This window comes from Tachyglossus aculeatus, chromosome 21, assembly GCF_015852505.1.
Source record: "Tachyglossus aculeatus isolate mTacAcu1 chromosome 21, mTacAcu1.pri, whole genome shotgun sequence".
NCBI lineage: Eukaryota > Metazoa > Chordata > Mammalia > Monotremata > Tachyglossidae > Tachyglossus > Tachyglossus aculeatus.
Genome location: NC_052086.1, coordinates 40,019,044 through 40,039,504, shown reverse-complemented (window position 1 = coordinate 40,039,504; position 20,461 = coordinate 40,019,044).

Here is a 20,461-nt window from a genome sequence, read left to right as displayed (position 1 = left end):
ACAATGATGGTATTTGTTAAGCGCTTACAGAGAGCCAAGCAGTGTTCTAAGCGCTGGGGAGATACAAGGTGATCAGGGTGTCCTACAGTTGTCCTACAGGTTGTCCTACAGTTTTAATCCCCATTTTACAGATGAGGTCACTGAGGCACAGGGAAGTGAAGTGACTTGCCCAAAGTCACACAGCTGACAACTGGTGGAGCCAAGATTAAAACCCACGACCTCCGACTCCCAACCCGTGCTCTTTCCACTGAGCCAAGAGGCGTTTCACTCAGCCACGCTGCTAAATCGTTGCCCTCAGATGCAGGGAAAAAAGCAACAGGAAAAGAATCGCCCTCTTTTCCTCCGTATTTAATAATCCCATTTTCCCTCTACCTAGGACCGAGTGCTAACCAACTTGTCGTCATCAATCAATCAATCAATCAATCGCATTTATTGAGCGCTTACTGTGTGCAGAGAACACTGTACTAAGAGCTTGGGAAGTATAAGTTGGCAACATATAGAGACAGTCCCTACCCAACAGTGGGCTCACAGTCTAGAAGGGGGAGACAGAGAACAAAAGCAAGCATATTAACAAAATAAAATAAATAGAATAGATATGTACAACATAAAATTCTAATGCGCAGCAGAGGCCTGGGAGAGAAGGCTCCATCCCCAAAGTCAAACTCCAGCTAAATGCGGCCTCTCCCGGGAGCCTCCGAATGATATTTTGGCTTCCTTCAGCTTGGCTCGGCCTCCTGGCACCTGCTAGCCTCATGCAAGATGATATTATCAACACCAACTCTCTCCTCGACCCCCTCCAGTCTGGCTTCCGTCCCCTACATTCCACAGAAACTGCCCTCTCAAAGGTCACCGATGACCTCCTGCTTGCCAAATCCAATGGCTCATACTCCGTCGTAATCCTCCTCGACCTCTCGGCTGCCTTCCACACTGTGGACCACCCCCTTCTCCTCAACACGCTATCTGACCTTGGCTTCACAGACTCCGTCCTCTCCTGGTTCTCCTCTTATCTCTCCGGTCATTCATTCTCAGTCTCTTTTGCAGGCTCCTCCTCCCCCTCCCATCCCCTTACTGTGGGGGTTCCCCAAGGTTCAGTTCTTGGTCCCCTTCTGTTCTCGATCTACACGCACTCCCTTGGTGACCTCATTCACTCCCACGGCTTCAACTATCACCTCTACGCTGATGACACCCAGATCTACATCTCTGCCCCTGCTCTCTCCCCCTCCCTCCAAGCTCGCATCTCCTCCTGTCTTAAGGACATCTCCATCTGGATGTCTGCCCGCCACCTAAAGCTCAACATGTCCAAGACTGAATTCCTTGTCTTCCCTCCCAAACCCTGCCCTCTCCCTGACTTTCCCATCTCTGTTGACGGCACTACCATCCTTCCCGTCTCACAGGCCCGCAAACTTGGTGTCATCCTCGACTCTGCTCTCTCGTTCACCCCTCACATCCAAGCCGTCACCAAAACCTGCCGGTCTCAGCTCTGCAACATTGCCAAGGTCCGCCCTTTCCTCTCCATCCCAACCACTACCCTGCTTGTTCAAGCTCTCATACTATCCCATCTGGGCTACTGCATCAGCCTTCTCTCTGATCTTCCATCCTCGTGTCTCTCCCCACTTCAATCCATACTTCATGCTGCTGCCCGGATTGTCTTTGTCCAGAAACGCTCTGGGCATGTTACTCCCCTCCTCAAAAATCTCCAGTGGCTACCAATCAATCTGCGCATCAGGCAGAAACTCCTCACCCTGGGCTTCAAGGCTCTCCATCACCTTGCCCCCTCCTACCTCACCTCCCTTCTCTCCTTCTACAGCCCACCCCTCACCCTCCGCTCCTCTGCCGCTAATCTCCTCACCGTACCTCGTTCTCACCTGTCCCGCCATCGACCCCCGGCCCACATCATCCCCTGGGCCTGCAATGCCCTCCCTCTGCCCATCCACCAAGCTCGCTCTCTTCCTCCCTTCAAGGCCCTACTGAGAGCTCACCTCCTCCAGGAGGCCTTCCCACACTGAGCCCCTTCCTTCCTCTCCCCCTAGTCCCCCTCTCCATCCCCCCATCTTACCTCCTTCCCTTCCCCACAGCACCTGTATATATGTATATATGTTTGTACTTATTTATTATTCTATTTATTTATTTACTTTACTTGTACATATCTATTCTATTTATTTTATTTTGTTAGTATGTTTGGTTTTGTTCTCTGTCTCCCCCTTTTAGACTGTGAGCCCACTGTTGGGTAGGGACTGTCTCTATATGTTGCCAACTTGTACTTCCCAAGCTCTTAGTCCAGTGCTCTGCACACAGTAAGCGCTCAATAAATACAATTGATTGATTGATTGATATTAAGGAATCTGTATGAAAAGCCACAGAATTAGCCTTGAAAACGTTAAGCAAGGTGAAATTGCATGTCTGATGTGTTTATTTTGGAATGGTTTAGGGATACACACTGTAATGGTATGATTATTTCCGGGTGCAGGGTTTTTGCTTTCCGAGTTTTTACTTTTGGGAAGCAGCTTGGCTCAGTGGAAAGAGCCCGAGCTTTGGAATCAGAGGTCGGGGTTCAAATGCCGGTTCCACCGCTTGTCAGCTGTGTGACTTTGGGCAAGTCACTTCACTTGTCTGGGCCTCAATTCCTCGTCTGTAAAATGGGGATTAAGATTGTGAGCCCCCCGTGGGACAACCTGATCACCTTGTAACCTCCCCAGCGCTTAGAACAGTGCTTTGCACATAGTAAGTGCTTAATAAATACCATCATCATCATCATCATCATCTCCAACTGGTCAGTCAGGGCCTCCTCCCTTCGACTTTGGCGGGGCTCGACGGCCCGGGAAGGTCACTCTGGCAACTCGCACTCAGGATTTCCACAGGAGGAATGAGGCTTTAGGAGGCCCAAACCTGCAGTTACCCATCTGCCCTTGGGACAGAGAGGGAAGAGAGGTGGCTAGAGCCTGGGTGTTGTGTGCCTCAGTTTCCTCATGTGGAAAATAATAATAATGATAATGATAGTATTTGTTAAGCACTTACTGTGTGCCAAGCACTGTTCTAAGCACTGGGGGAAATACAAGGTCATCAGGTTGTCCCACTGGGGCTCACAGTCTCAATTCCTGTTTTATAGGTGAGGTAAGTGAGGCACAGAGAAGTAAAGTGACTTGCCCAAGGTCACCCAGCAGACAAGTGGTGGAATCAGGATTAGAACTCAAGACCTCTGACTCTCAAGCCCATGCACTTGTCACTAGGCCCTGCTGCTCCTCTTATAATGATAGGAATTGTGGTGATAATAATAACAATTATGGTAATAATAACAATAATTATGGTATCTGTTAAGCGCTTACTATGTGCAGGGCACTGTACTAAGCGCTGGTGTGGAAACTAAGTGCTTAGTACAGTGCTAAGTGCTTAGTACAGTGCTCTGCACACAGTAAGCGCTCAATAAATACGATTGACTAAATACAAGCAAATGGGGTTGGAAACAGTCCCTGTTCCCTGTGGGGCTCACAGTCTCCATCCCCATTTTCCAGATGAGGTAACTGAGCACCACATTGAGCACTGTTCTAAGCGCTGGGGTAAATACAAGGTGATCAGGTTGTCCTACAGGGGGCTCGCAGTCTCAATCCCCATTTTACAGATGAGTAACTGAGGCACAGAGAAGTGAAGTGACTTACCCAAGGTCACACAGCAGACTAGTGACAGAGCTGGGATTAGAACCCATGACCTCTTCATTCCCAGGCCCGGCCTCTAGCCACTAAACCACGATGCTTCTCGGTAAATGTTGGGTAGGGACCGTCTCTATATGTTGCCAACTTGTACTTCCCAAGCGCTTAGTACAGTGCTCTGCACACAGTAAGTGCTCAATAAAAACAATTGAATTAATGAATGAATAAATGGGGATTAAGAGTGTGAGCCCAGTGTGGGACAGGGACTGTGTCCAATTCATTCATTCATTCAATTGTATTTATTGAGCGCTTACTCAAGCACTGTACTAAGTGCTTGGGGAGTACAAGTCGGCAACATATACAGTCCCTACCAATCTGATTAATTTGTACCTACCCTAGAGCTTAGATCAGTGTTTGGCCTACAGTAAGTGCTTATCAAGTATATGTTGCCAACTTGTACTTCCCAAGCGCTTAGTACAGTGCTCTGCACACAGTAAGCGCTCAATAAATACGATTGAATGAATGAATGAATGAATCAAGTACCAAAATAATAATAGTCATTATTACTATTAGCACAGATTTAGGCACAAAGTAAGCACTTCTAGACCCTAAGCTTGTTAGGGGCAGAGAATGTGTCCACTAATTCAGTTGTGCCATACTCTCCCAAGAGCTTAGTACAGTGCTCTGCACAAAGTGCTCAATAAATACCAATGATTGATTGAGTCAAATGCCATTATTATTATTATTGTTATTATCATTAGAGCACAATCATTTGCTATAACCTATCAGGGCTTTAACTGTCCAAAATGGGGGGCTTTCATCCATCATTTGCCCTATACCTTGAAAGCTAATATGACTTTATTGGAGCCAAGTCATTAATTCTCATTACTTTCCTGTCTAAACATTTTTACACTAATATCAGACGGCCGAGTTTGCGCCAAGTTGCTTTAAAGAGCAAATCCATTTAGGCCTTGATATATGAGTTTAATTCATTTTTCCTTTTTCGGGAGCCCGCTTCTTTTCCCCTCCCTTTCCCACCGTTCCACACATTAAAGCTAATGTAGTTACAATAGCGAATTTAGCTCATCGCTTACTAACTGTTAATTTAATTTTTAATTGTCCATTAAATCAGACAGCGGGATGTTTATATGTTAATTTTTAATGTCAGGAAGTTAAATGACTTTCCAGAGGAAGGTTAAGCGGGCAAGTTCGATTCCTGATGTGAACATTTGGGCCTGCCCTGGGTCCCAGCAGAGAAGCAGCATGGCTCAGTGGAAAGAGCCCGGACTTTGGAGTCAGAGGCCACGGGTTCAAATTCCGGCTCCGCCAATTGTCAGCTGTGTGACTTTGGGCAAGTCACTTCACTTTTCTGGGCCTCAGTTCCCTCATCTGTAAAATGGGGGTTAAGACTGTGAGCCCCACGTGGGACAACCTGATCACCTTGTAACCTCCCCAGCGCTTAGAACGGTGCTTTGCACATAGTAAGTGCTTAATAAATGCCAGCAAAAAAAAAAAAAAAAAAAAAAAACAGGCTGAAAGCTTCTCCCAGGATGGTCATTGAATAATAATAATAATAATAATGATGGCATTTGCACGTAATAAGCACTTAATAAATGCCGTTAAAAAAAAAAAAAACGGTGAGTGGGATGAGGAGGGAAGGAAAGGGGGTGGCCAGAGGGCTTTGGGGGGCCTGGAGTTGAACAGTGGCAGGAATTTGGGAGTGTTTTCTCTTAAATCTGGAAATAGCCTGTGCCTGAGGGTCAGAAAGACCTGGGTTCTAATCCCCACTCTGCCAATCGCTTAATAATAATTCATAATTCTGGTATTTGTTAAGCACTTATTCTGTGGCCGGCGCTGTACTAAGCGCTGAGGTGGATACAAGCAAATCGGGCTGGACACGGTCCCTTGTTCCACGTGGGGCTCCCAGTCTCCATCCCCATTTTACAGATGCGGTCACTGAGGCACAGAAAAGTCAAAGAACTCGCCCAAGGTCACACAGCTTGTAAGTGGCGGAGTCGTGTTTAGAACCCACGACCTTCTGAGTCTAAGGCATGGGCTCTAGCCACCAGCACACGCTGCTTCTCACTATTCATTCAATCATATTTATTGAGTGCTTACTGTGTGCAGAACACTGTACTAAGCACTTGTGCTTGCTAGGTGACTTTGGGCGACTCATTTCACTTCTCTGTGCCTTAGTTTCCTCGACTGTAAAATGGGGACACTTGTTCTTCCCTCCTACTTAGACTGTGAGCCCCATGTGGGGCAGAGACTGTGTCTAACATAATTCAATTGTACCCACCCCAGTGCTTAGAACAGTCCTCTAGACTGTAAACTCACTGCGGGCAGGGACTGCATCTGTCCTATTGTTCTATTATACTCTCCCAAGTGCTTAGTTCAGTGCTCTGCACGCAGTAAGTGCTCAGAAAATATGATTGACTCACAGAGTTTGACGTATATTCTCCCCCTTCTAGACTGTGAGCCCGTTGTTGGGTAGGGACCGTCTCTATATGTTGCCAACTTGTACTTCCCAAGCGCTTAGTACAGTGCTCTGCACACAGTAAGCGCTCAATAAATACGATTGATGATGATGATGAAGAAGAGCACTGAGAAGCAGCGTGGTTTTGCGGAAAGAGCCCACACCTGGAAGTTAGAGGACGTGGCTTCTAATTCCAGCTCTGCCCCTTGTCTGCTGTGTGACCTTGGGCAAGCCACTTCACTTCTCTGTGCCTCAGTTACCTCATCTGTAAGCCCCACGGGGGACTGTGAGCCCACTGTTGGGTAGGGACCGTCTCTCTATGTTGCCAACTTGTACTTCCCAAGTGCTTAGTACAGTGCTCTGCACACAGTAAGTGCTCAATAAATACAATTGAATGAATGAATGAATGACAGCCTGATTACCTTGTAACTACCCCAGCACTTAGAACAGTGCTTGGCACACAGTAAACGCTTAACAAATTATTACTATTATTATTAAGTGCCATCGAGTCATTTCCAATTCATAGCTACTCCATGGATATACTTTCTCCAGAACATCCTGTCCTCTGCCATAATCCACAACCTTTCTAATAATAATAATGATGACATTTGTTAAGCGCCTACTATATGCAAAGCATTGTTCTAAGCACTGGGGGGATACGAGGTGATCAGGTTGTCCCACCTGTGGCTCGCAGTCTTCATCCCCATTTTACAGATGAGGTTACAGAGGCTCAGAGAAGTGAAGTGACTTGCCCAAGGTCACACAGCAGACAGGTGGCGGAGTTGGGATTAGAACCCATGACCTCTGACTCCCAAGCCCGGGCTCTTTCCACTGAGCCACGCTGCTTTCTAATGGTTCTTCCATTATTGTTGTTATCGTCTCTTTCCATCTCGCTGCTGCTCTGCCTCTTCCATGTTTTCCCTGGACTTTTCCTAGCATTAGTGTCTTGCTTAATAAATTCCATAATTATTATTATTACTAAGGGCTTGGGAGAGTACAATACAACAATAACCGGACACATTTATTTTATTTGTACATATTTATTCTATTTATTTTATTTTGTTAATATGTTTTGTTTTGTTCTCTGTCTCCCCCTTCTAGACTGTGAGCCCGCTGTTGGGTAGGGACCATCTCTATGTGTTGCCAACTTATACTTCCCAAGAGCTTAGTACAGTGCTCTGCACCCAATAAGCGCTCAATAAATACGATGAATGAATGAATGAACATTCCCTGCCCACAAAGCAGCGTGGCTCAGTGGAAAGAGCCCGGGCTTGGGAGTCGGAGGTCATGGGTTCTAATCCCGGCTCCACCACTTGTCAGCTGTGTGACTTTGGGAGAGTCACTTCACTTCTCTGGGCCTCGGTTACCTCATCTGGAAAATGGGGATGAAGATTGTGAGCCCCATGTGAGACATCCCCCCCAGCACTTAGAACAGTGCTTGGCACATAGTAGGCACTTAACAAATGCCATTATTATTATTACAACCTAGAAGCTTCCAGTCCCTAAAGGAACCATGTTGTTACTATAAAAAGAGAGAGGAAGGGGAACAGGGAGGGAGGAAATCAGATGGAAGAAATGCGTGAAGACGCAAGAGGGGGCCGACTTGGATGGGATGGGATGGGGTTGGGACCCCTCCTGAAAAACATCTAATTTCCCCATCGCTTCAACCCCAGCGGGTAAGCACCTCTGAAACATTTAAAAAGTGATGCAGCCTTGAGCAGACAGACGCCCTTCTCCTTCCCACGGCCCGTTCTTTTATCAACTTCAGCCACCTGAGGAAAACGCGCTTCGAGTTAATAGGCTGCGGGGTTCACCGGCTCCAGACAAGGAAACAAAGAGGGAAATCGAGGGTTCAATTTGTTTGCATGCTCTGCGTCCTTTCTTCCCTTCAAGACGGAAAAGCAGATGAAATGTCCGGCTTTATCCTGCCCGCAGCCTGGGTTTTCTTGGTTTGCTGAAAGTGTGTGCCTTATGCTGGGCTTATTTTTAAAGCCACTGGAGCGTGCTCTGTTGTGACTGAGGCTTTTCATGTATTTGCCTGATGAACGGAAAACAAGCCCACTGGAAAAAAAATAATAAAAGGCCTGCACAAATTAGAAGAGGGTGAACGATCTATATTCTGGAAACCGTGACAGGCAGACAAGATTGTCCAGTGGAAACTGGGCCAGACTGGCAGAGATCCCCTCCTTTTCCCCCACTGGTATTCCGGACTCCCTTTTCCCTTTACTGCTCATTCATTCATTCATTCAATCGTATTTATTGAGTGCTTACTGTGTGCAGAGCACTGTACTAAGCGCTTGGGAAGGACAAATCGACAACATATAAAGACGGTCCCTACCCAATAACGGGCTCACGGTCTAGAAGGGGGAAACAGACAACAGAACAAAAGATGTAGTTCCAGTTGGAGGGGCGGGGAAATGATAGTTAAAAAAATATAATGGTACTTGTTAAACACTTGCTATGTGCCGAGCATTGTTCTAAGCGCTGGGGTGAATGGGAGTTAATGAGGTTAGACATGGTCCCAGTCCCACATAGGGTTCACAGTCTTAATCCCCATTTTAAGGATGAGGGAACTGAGGCCTAGAGATGTGCAGTGACCTGCCCAAGGTCACTCACAACTCGTACTTCCCAAGTACAGTGCTCTGCACACAATAAGCGCTCAATAAATACAATCGAATGAATGAATGAATGTGGTGGAGCTAGGATTAGATATAATAATAATAATAATGATATTTGTTAAGCAGTTACTACGTGCCAGGCGCTGTACTAAGTGCTGGGGTGGATACGAGTTAATCAGTTAGACACGGTCCCTGTCCCACATGGGGCTCACAGTCTTAATCCCCATTTTAAGGATGAGGGAACTGAGGCCTAGGGACGAGAAGTGACTTGCCCAAGGTCACTCACAACTCGTACTTCCCCAGCACTTAGTACTCAATAAATACGATTGAATGAATGAATGAATGTGGTGGACCTAGGATTAGATATAACAACAATAATAATAATAATAATGATATTTGTTAAGCAGTTACTACGTGCCAGGCACTGTACTAAGTGCTGGGGTGGATGCGAGTTAATCAGGTTAAACACGGTCCCTGTCCCACATGGGGCTGGCTCACAGTCTTAATCCCCATTTTAAGGATGAGGGAACTGAGGCCTAGAGACGTGAAGTGACTTGCCCGAGGTCACTAACAACTCGTACTTCCCAAGCGCTTAGTACAGTGCTCTGCACACAGTAAGCGCTCAATAAATATGATCGAATGAATGAATGAATGTGGTGGAGCTAGGATTAGATATAACAATAATAATAATAACAATAATGATATTTGTTAAGCAGTTACTACATGCCAGGCACTGTACTAAGTGCTAGGGTGGATACAAGCAAATTGGGTTGGACACAGTCCCTGTCCCATCTGGGGCTCACAGTCTCAATCCCCATTTTACAGACAAGGGAACTGAGGCACAGAGAAGTGAAGTGACTTGCCCAAGGTCACTCACAGCTTGTACTTGTGTAACCGGGCCTTGGGTTGGCTTGGACTATTTAGACTTGGGCAGGAACTGGGGGAAAGGAAAAGATTCCTCATGAGGATGTCAGGAAGGAAAGATGCAGGCTGAGAGGCGACAGGTCGGAAGTGAATAGAATCAGGACAGGTTCAAACAATCAATCAATTTGGTGAGCACTATACTAAGCGCTTGGGAAAGCGCAATACAACAGAATTAGCACTCACGTTCCCTTCCCATAATGAGCTTATAGTCTAGAGGGGGAGATAGACATGAATCAGGAGTAGAGTATCAACACTTAGTAGAGTGCTCTGCACATGCTAAGCGCTCAATAAATAATAATAATGATGGTATTTTTTAAGCACGTACTATGTGCAAAGCACTGTTCTAAGCGCTGGGGCGATACAAGGTGATCAGGTTGTCCCACGTGGGGCTCACAGTCTTTGTCCCCATTCTACAGATGAGGGAAATGAGGCACAGAGAAGTGAAGTGACTTGCCCGAAGTCACACAGCTGACAATTGGCAGAGCCGGGATTTGAACCCCTGACCTCTGACTCCCAAGCCTGGGCTCTTTCCACTGAGCCACGCTGCTTCTCTGTACTGTACTTCCCAAGCGCTTAGTACAGTGCTCTGCACACAGTAATCGCTCAATAAATACGATTGATTGATTGATTGATTGATTCTCTAAATACGATTGAATGAACGAATGAACAAATCCAAGCAAGTCACTTCACTTCTCTGGGCCTCAGTTCCCTCATCTGTAAAATGAGGATTAAGATTGTGAGCCTCACGGGGGACAGGGACTGCATCCAATCCGATTTGTTTGTAATAATAATAATAATAATGATAATAATAATGGCATTTATTAAGCGCTTACTATGTGCCAAGCACTGTTCTAAGCGCTGGGGTAGATACAAGGTATCTTGTATCTTGTATCCACCCCAGTGCTTAGTACAGTGCCTGGCACATAGTAAGCGCTTAACAGATTCCACAATCATTATAACCTCAGGGTGAGGTAATGGGATTCTAGACTCTAAACTCTTCTCTAGAATGTAAACTCGTAAAGGCTGGGGAATGTGTCTGCTAATTCTGTTGTACTTTCCCAACTGCTTACTACAGCGCTCTGCACACTGTAACCATTCACTAAATACCATTGATTGATTAATTCATTCATTCAATGGTATTTATTGAGCGCTTACTGAGCTTGGGAAGTACAAATTGGCGACATATAGAGACGGTCCCTTCCCAACAACGGGCTCATGGTCTAGAAGGGGGAGACAGATGACAAAACATGTGGACAGGTGTCAAGTCATCAGAATAAATAGAATTAAAGCTAAATGCACATCATTTACAAAATAAATAGAATAGTATGTACAAGTAAAATAAATAGAGTAATAAATTTGTACAAACATATATACAGGTGCTGTGGGGAGGGGAAGGAGGTAGGGAGGTGGGGATGGGGAGGAGGAGGAGAAGAAAAAAGAGGGCTCAGTGTGGGAAGGCCTCTTGGAGGAGGTGAGCTCTCAGTAGGGCTTTGAAGGGAGGAAGAGAGCGAGCTTGGCGGATGTGCGGAGGGAGGACATAATTTTTTTTAAAATGAGATGTCCAGGACATGTAAGAGAAGCAGCACGGCCTAGTGGCCCTGTAGTTGGAATCAATCAGTCAATCAATTGTATTTATTGAGCGCTTACTGTGTGCAGAGCACTGTACTAAGCGCTTGGGAAGTCCAAGTTGGCAACATACAGAGATGGTCCCTACCCAACAGTGGGCTCACAGTCTAGAAGGGGGAGACAGACAATAAAACCAAACATATTAACAAAATAAAATAAATAGAATAGATATGTACAAGTAAAATAAATAAATAAATAGAGTAATAAATATGTACAAACATATATACATATATACAGGTGCTGTGGGGAAGGGAAGGAGGTAAGATGGGGGGGATGGAGAGGGGGAGAGGAAGGAGGGGGCTCAGTATGGGAAGGCCTCCTGGAGGAGGTGAGCTCTCAGTAGGGCCTTGAAGGGAGGAAGGACCGGGGTTCTAATCCTGGCTCTGCCACTTGTCTGCTGTGTGACCTTGGGTGAGTCACTCCACTTTTCACCTCATTTGTAAAGTGGGGATCGAGACTGTGAGCCCGAATTGGGGCAGTCATTGTGTCCAACCCGTTTATCTCGTATCTACCCCAGTGCTCAGCACAGTGCCTGCCACATCAGCCCTTAGAAAAGTGCTTTGCACATAGTAAGCGCTTTATAAATGCCTTTATTATTATTATTATTATTATAGTTAGTGCTTTAAAGAAGCAGCGTGGCTCAGTGGAAAGAGCCTGGGCTTGAGAGTCAGAGGTCGTGGGTTCTAATCCCGGCTCCACCACTTTTCAGCAGTGCGACTTTGGGCAAGTGACTTCTCTGGCCCTCAGTTACCTCATCTGGAAAATGGGGATGAAGACTGTGAGCCCCACATGGGACGACCTGGTAACCTTGTATCTACCCCAGCGCTTAGAACAGTGCTTGGCACATAGTAAGTGCTTAACAAATGTCATCATCATTATGAAAAGCAGCGTGGCTCAGTGGAAAGAGCACGGGCTTGGGAGTCGGAGGTCATGAGTTCAAATCCCAGCTCTGCCAGTTGTCAGCTGTGTGACTTTGGGAAGTCACTTCACTTCTCTGGGCTTCAGTGACCTCTTCTTTAAAATGGGGATTATGACTGTGAGCCCCTTGTGGGACAACCTGATCACCTTGTATCCCCCCCAGTGCTTAGAGCAGTGCTTTGCACATGGTAAGCACTTAACAAATGCCATCATTATTATTATTAATGAATACCACAGTGATTATCACCTTTAAGTTCCAAGAGCAGGAGAGTACACGGCAAGAGGCTGTTGCTTTCTGAGGCCCTAAAGATGAGGCAGTCGTGGGTCCCTTTCGTGACCACTTTCGTCTACACAATGCGACATGTGGACCATGTGGAATTCTCTATTCTGCACAACACTGTACCTCGTTCTCTCCCATCCTGCTGTTAATCCCCGGCCCACGTCCTCCCCCTGGCCCGGAATTCCCTCCCTCCACACATCCGCCAAGCTAGCTCTCTTCCTCCCTTCAAATCCCTACTGAGAGCTCACCTCCTCCAAGAGGCCTTCCCACACTGAGCCCCTTTTTTCCTCTCCCCCTCTCCATCCCCCCCACCGTACCTCCTTCCCCTCCCCACAGCACCTGTATAGATGTTTGTACAGATTTATCACTGTATTTATTTTACTTGTCCATATTTACTATTCTATTTATTTTGGTAATGATGTGCATCTAGCTTTAATTCTCTTTGTTCTGACGACTTGACACCTGTCCACGTGTTTTGTTGTCTGTCTCCCCCTTCTAGACTGGGAGCCCCTTGCTGGGTGGGGACCGTCTCTATATGTTGCCAACTTGTACTTCCCAAGCGCTTAGTACAGTGCTCTGCACATAGTAAGCCCTCAATAAATATGATTGAATGAATGAATGAATGAATGAACACACCCATTATTGGTGCTCAGTAAGGTCACAGAGCAGCTTTGGCTTGGTGCCAAGAGCCTGGGGCTGAGTTAGAGGACTTTTTATTCATTCATTCATCCAATCATATTTATTGATCATTTCCTGTGTGCAGAGCACTGCACTAAGCGCTGGGGAGACTTCTACAGTTTCCTCAACTGTAAAATGGGGATTAAATGCCCTATTCTTCTGCCTACATAGACTTGAGACCCATTCATTCATTACTTCAATCGTATTTATTGAGCGCTTACTGTATGTACTAAGCACTTGGGAAGTACAAGTTGGCAACATACAGAGACGGTCCCTACTTCCATCCCCCATGCCTTAACTCCTTCCCTTCCCCACAGCACCTGTATATATGTATATATGTTTGTACGGATTTATTACTCTATTTATTTTACTTGTACATATTCTATTTCTTTTATTTTGTTATATGTTTTGTTTTGTTCTCTGTCTCCCCCTTCTAGTCTGTGAGCCCACTGTTGGGTAGGGACCGCCTTTATACGTTGCCAACTTGTACTTCCCAAGCGCTTAGTACAGTGCTCTGCAAATAGTAAGCGCTCAATAAATACGATTGAATGAATGAATGAATGAATGAATGAATGTGAGCCCGTTGTTGCGTAGGGACCATCTCTATATGTTGCTGACATACTTCCCAAGCACTTAGTACAGTGCTCTGCACACAATAAGTGCTCAATAAATACAATTGAATGAACGAATGAAGTGACCTGCCCAAGGTCATAACAGCAGACAAGTTTTGGAGCTGGAATTAGAACCCAGGACCTCTGAATCCTAGGCCCGGGCTCTTTCCATTGGGCCACGGTGTTTCTCGTGTCTACGTTTAAGGTAGAAAGTGGTTGTACCGCCAATCAATCAATCCATCAATCCATCAATCAATAGTATTTATGGAGTGTTTTTCCGTGTAAATACCCTGTGTAAAGCACTTCTCAAAATAATAAATAATAATCTTCTAGACTGTGAGCCCACTTTTGGGTAGGGACCGTCTCTATATGTTGCCAACTTGTACTTCCCAAGCGCTTAGTCCAGTGCTCTGCGCACAGTAAGCGATCAATAAATACAATTGAATGAATGAATGAATGATGGCATTTTTAAGTGCTTACTATGAGCGAAGCACTGTTCTAAGTGCTGAAAAAATTTTGTAATTTGTTAAGCGCTTACTATGTGCAAAGCACTGTTCTAAGTGCTGGGGAGGATACAAGGTGATCAGGTTGTCCCATGTGGGGCTCACAATCTTAATCCCCATTTTTCAGATGAGGTAACTGAGGCCCAGAGAAGTGAAGTGACTTGCCCGAAGTCACACAGCTGACAGTTGGCAGACCAGGGACTTTATTACTCTATTTATTTTATTTGTACATATTTATTCTACTTATTTTATTTTGTTAATATGTTTTCTTTTGTACTCTGTCTCCCCCTTCTAGACCGTGAGCCCGCTGTTGGGTAGGGACCGTCTCTATATGTTGCCAACTTGTACTTCCCGTGCGCTTAGTCCACTGCTCTGCACACGGTAAGTGCTCAATAAATATGATTGAATGAATGCATGAAAATCCGGGATTTGAACCCATGACTTCTGACTCCAAAGCCCGGGCTCTTTCCACTGAGCCACACCGCTTCTCTAAATGCTCGAAATGCTTACTCCGAGAAGCAGCATGGCCTAGTAGCTAGAGCCTGGGCCTGGGAGTAAGAAGGACTGTCCAACCCGATTTGCTTATCTCCACCCCACCACTTAGTATGGTGCCCGGTATATAGTAAGTGCCTAACAGATGCCATCATTATTATTAATTATTATTATTCGGAAGGCCCGATGAAGGCGAAAGTCAGCCATCTCCCCCAGCCCCCACCCCCAAACCTTGCCTAGTTGAATACCACAAATCTTCTTCAGCCTACTTCGTTTTCTATCACTCCCGGGAAACCACTTAAGATCCGAGATGGAGTGGGAAAAAAGCCAGAAGTCCACCGCCAGATACTTTATGTCGTTTCTTCCGTCGATCTTCCTCCTGCTCCGGGCTCTGCCCGCGGCCTAGACCACGGGTTTCGTAGACGTGAGCGAGAGAGCCCATCCCGCCACTCGGGAGACTTTCCTTGCTTAAGTCCCGGGAGCCCACGGGTTCAATTAAAATATTTTGTTTGGGGCGTGCGTGGCAATTTTTTTTTTTTAATTAAACACGGGCCAACTGGAGAGATTACCCACATCTCTTCCCGGAGACCAGCCTGGAGCTCACCAGTGCTGTAACCATGGAGACCACGTTCGACTCAGGGTTCCCGAGGGGTACTTGCGGGAATGCTTATGGATTTGATCGCCGTCTTCAAGTACAGGAACGGCGGCTAAAAGCTGTTATTTCCCTGCTCCTGATAAGCGGTTGTTGGGTTTGTGCTCCGTCCTCGGCAGGAGAGATCTGAGTTGTGGGAGGCAAGGAGGCGGCGGGTGAAGAGGAAAGGGCCGGATGCTACCTCGAGTCAAGCCGGGCTCTGGCCTTCACCCCTTTTCCAAGCTGGCATGGAAATTAAAAATAATGGCATTTGTTAAGCGCTTACTATGTGCAAAGCACTGTTCTAAGCACTGAAATTCCAAGCGAGAGGAGGAACCCGGCTAGCATATTGATTTCTCAAACTCTTCTGCGGTACGGCCTAGTCAGTCGGTCAGTCAGTTGTATTTATTGAGCACTTTCTGTTGCAGAGCACCAAACTAAGTGCTTGGAAGAGGACCATATAACAATAAACAATCAATCAATCAATCAGTCGTATTTATTGAGCACTTACTGTGCACAGAGCACTGTACTAACCGCTTGGGAAGTACAAGTTGGCAACATATAGAGATAGTCCCTACCCAACAGTGGGCTCACAGTCTAAAAAGACACACCCCCTGCCCACAGGGAGCTTACAGTGAGTTTACACTCACTTCAAGACTGTGAGCCCACTGTTGGGTAGGGACCGTCTCTGTATGTTGCCAACTTGTACTTCCCAAGCGCTTAGTACAGTGCTCTGCACACAGTAAGAGCTCAATAAATACAATTGATTGATTTACAGCGAGAAGCAGCGTGGCTCAGTGGAAAGAGCCCGGGCTTTGGAGTCAGAGCTCATGGGTTTAAATCCCTGCTCCGCCACTTGTCAGCTGGGTGACTCTGGGCAAGTCACTTAACTTCTCTGCGCCTCAGTTCCCTCATCTGGAAAATGGGGATTAAAACTGTGAGCCCCTCGTGGGACAACCTGATCAATTTGTATCCTCCCCAGCGCTTAGAACAGTGCTTTGCACATAGTAAGCGCTTAATAATGCCATTGTTATTATCATTATTACAGTCTAGATGGGGAGACAGACATTAATAGAAATAAATCCATGACAGATATGGACATAAGTGCTGTGGGGCTGGGAGGGTGGGGGGATGAAGATGTCTCCCCCTTCTAGACTGTGAGCCCGTTGTTGGGTAGGGACTGTCTCTATATGTTACCGACTTGTACTTCCCAAGCGCTTAGTACAGTGCTCTGCATGCAGTAAGCGCTCAAAAAATATGATTGAATGAAAGAATGAGTTCTCCCCATTCCAGACTGTGAGCCCGTTGTTGGGTAGGGACCGTCTCTATGTTGGGTAGGGACCATCAGAAGTCATGGGTTCAAATCCCGGCTCTGCCACTTGTCAGGTGTGTAACTGTGGGCAAGTCAGCATGGCTCAATGGAAAGAGCCCGGGCTTTGGAGTCAGAGGTCATGGGTTCAAATCCCGACTTCGCCAGTTGCCAGCTGTGTGACTTTGGTCACTTCCCTCTGCCTCAGTGACCTCTTCTGTAAAATGGGGATTAAGACTGTGAGCCCCACGTGGAACAACCTGATCACCTTGTATCCCCCCAGCGCTTAGAACAGTGCTTTGCACATAGTAAGCACTTAACAAATGCCATCATTAAACAGCACTTAGAAAAGTGCTTTGCACATAGTAAGCACTTAACAAATGCCATCATTATTATTATTATTAAGTCACTTAACTTCTTTGGGCCCCAGTGACCAGATCTGTAAAATGGGGATGAAGACTGTGAGCCCCCCGTGGGACAACCTGATCACCTTGTAACCTCCCCAGAGCTTAGAACAGTGCTTTGCACATAGTAAGTGCTAATAAAATGCCATTATTATTACTATTATTATTATTATTACAGTGCTCTGAATACAGTAAGCGCTCAATAAATATGATTGAATGAATGAATGAATGAATGAATGAATGAATGAATGAATGAAAGAAAGAAAAGGAGCAGGTTAGGGTGATGCAGAAAGATCTTGGACCTGACAGTCAGAGGGCCTGGGTTCTAATTCCGGCTTCACCACTAATCTGCTGTGTGACCTTGGATAAGTGACTTCCCTTCTCTGCGCCTCAGTCCTCTCATTGGCAAGATGGGGATTTAATACCGGTTCTACCTCCCATTTAGGTTGTCAGCCCCATGTAGGACCTGATTGTTTTCATTCATTCGTTCATTCATTCAATCATATTTATTGAGCGCTTACTGTGTGCAGAGCACTGTATGAAGCACTTGGGAAGTACAAGTCGGCAGCAGAGAGAGATGGTCCCTACCCGATAATGGGCTCACAGTCTAGAAGGGGGAGACAGACGACAAAATAAAACAAGTAGACAGGCATCCTGGCCTAGCAGCTAGAGCTCGGGCCCGACAGTCAAAAGAAACTGGGTTCTAATCAATCAATCAATCATATTTATTGAGCACTTACTGTGTGCAGAGCACTGTACTAAGCGCTTGGGAAGTACAAGTTGGCAACATATAGAGACGGTACCTACCCAACAGTGGGCTCACATTCCCATGGCCTAGTGGCTTCAGCCCAGGCCTGGACGTCAGATGGTCCTGGGTTCTCATCCCGGCTCTGCCACGTGTCCGCTGTGGGACCTTGGGTGAGTCATTTCACTTCTCTGGTCCTCATTCATTCATTCATTCATTCATTCGTTCAATCGTATTTATTGAGCGCTTACTGTGTGCAGAGCACTGGACTAAGCACTTGGGAAGTCCAAGTTGGCAACATCTAGAGACGGTCCCTGCCCGACATCGGGCTCATGGTCTAGAAGGGGGAGACAGACGACAAAACAAAAGACGTGGACAGGTGTCAAAGTCGTCGGAATAGATAGAATTAAAGCTAGATGCACATCATTAACAAAATCAATAGAATAGTAAATATGGACAAGTCAAATAAATAGAGCCATAAATCTGTACAAATATATATACAGGGGCTGTGGGGAGGGGAAGGAGGTGGGGCAGGGGTGATGGGGAGGGGGAGAGGAAACAGGGGGCTCAGTGTGGGAAGGCCTCTTGGAGGAGGTGAGTTCTCAGTAGGGCTTTGAAGGGAGGAAGAGAGCGAGCTTGGTGGATGTGTGGAGGGAGGCCATTCCAGGCCTCAGTTCCCTCATCTCGTATCCACCCCAGCGCTTAGCACAGCACCTGGTACATAATAGGCGCTAACCAAACCTCACCTCAGTGTTTCTTCTTACAGCCATGACCGGCCAGTTTTTATTCATTCATTCATTCATTCATTCATTCATATTTATTGAGCACTTACTGTGTGCAGAGCACTGTACTAAGCGCTTGGGAAGTGCAAGTTGGCAACATCTAGAGACAGTCCCTACCCAACAGCGGGCTCACAGTCTAGAAGGAGGAGACAGAGAACAAAACAAAACATATTAACAAAATAAAATCAATAGAATAAATATGTACAAATAAAATAAATAAAATTATCAAATAAATAGAGTAATAAATATGTACAAACATATATACATATACGTTTTGTATCTACCCCTGTGCTCCGTGCAGAGTAAGAACTTATCAAATATCACAATTATATTTATTGTTATCATAATTGTTCTGAGTGGCATCTCACCATCATGCTTGAGAAGCAGCGTGGCTCAGTGGAAAGAGCACGAGCTTTGGAGTCTGAGGTCATGGGTTCAAATCCCGGCTCCGCCAACTGTCGGCTATGTGACTTCGGGCAAGTCACTTCACTTCTCTGGGCCTCAGTTCCCTCATCTGCAAAATGGGGATTAAGACTGTGAGCCCCCTGTGGGACAACCTGATCACCCTGTAACCTCCCCAACACTTAGAACAGTGCTTTGCACATAGTAAGTGCTTAATAAATGCTATTATTATTATTATTATTATTATTATTATTATTATTATCATTAGGAAATTGGGCCCAGGCAAAAGCCTCTGGGACCCGGAGGCTAGAGACTGGGACTGGGAGTTGTGAGACCTGGGTTCTAATCCCAGTTCCGCCACTAGCCTGCTGTGTGACTTTGGGCAATCAATCAATCAATCAATCAATCATATTTATTGAGTGCTTACTGTGTGCAGAGCACTGTACTAAGCGCTTGGGAAGTACAAGTTGGCAACATGTAGAGACGGTCCCTACCCAACAGTGGGCTCACAGTCTAGAAGGGGGAGACAGAGAACAAAACAGAACACATTAACAAAATAAAATAAATAGAATAAATATGTACAAGTAAAATAAATACAGTAATAAATACATGCAAACATATATACATATATACAGGTGCTGTGGGGAAGGGAAGGAGGTAAGGCCGGGGAGATGGAGAGGGGGACGAGGGTGAGAGGAAGGAAGGGGCTCAGTGTGGGAAGGCCTCCTGGAGGAGGTGAGCTCTCAGTAGGGCCTTGAAGGGAGGAAGAGAGCGAGCTTGGCAGATGGGCAGAGGGAGGCCATTCCAGGCCCGGGGGAGGACGTGGGCCGGGGGTCGATGGCGGGACGGGTGAGAGCGAGGCCTAACGGTGAGGAGATTAGAGGCAGAAGAGCGGAGGGTGCGGGCTGGACAGTGAAGTGACTTGCCCAAGATCATACAGCAGACAAGTGGCAGAGCTGGGATTAGAACCCATAACCTTCTAACTCCCAGGCCTGGGCTCTTGCCACTAGACCATCCATAAATCGAGAAGCAGCGTGGCTCAGTGGAAGAGAGCCCGGGCTTTGGAGTCAGAGGTCAGGGGTTCAAATCCCAGCTCTGCCAACAGTCAGCTGTGTGACTTTGGGCAAGCCACTTATCTTCTCTGTGCCTCAGTTACCTCATCTGCAAAATGGGGATGAAGACTGTGAGCCCCTCGTGGGACAACCTGATCACCTTGTATCCTCCCCAGTGCTTAGAACAGTGCTTTGCACATAGTAAGCACTTAACAAATACCATTATTATTATTATTATAAATACCATAATTATTATCCTTATTTTACTAGGTTGGGGGTATTTTTATGGCATTTGTTTAAGTGCTTACTATATGCCAGGTACTGTACTAAGCACTGGGTAGATACAGTTCCAGATAGTGTTCCAGT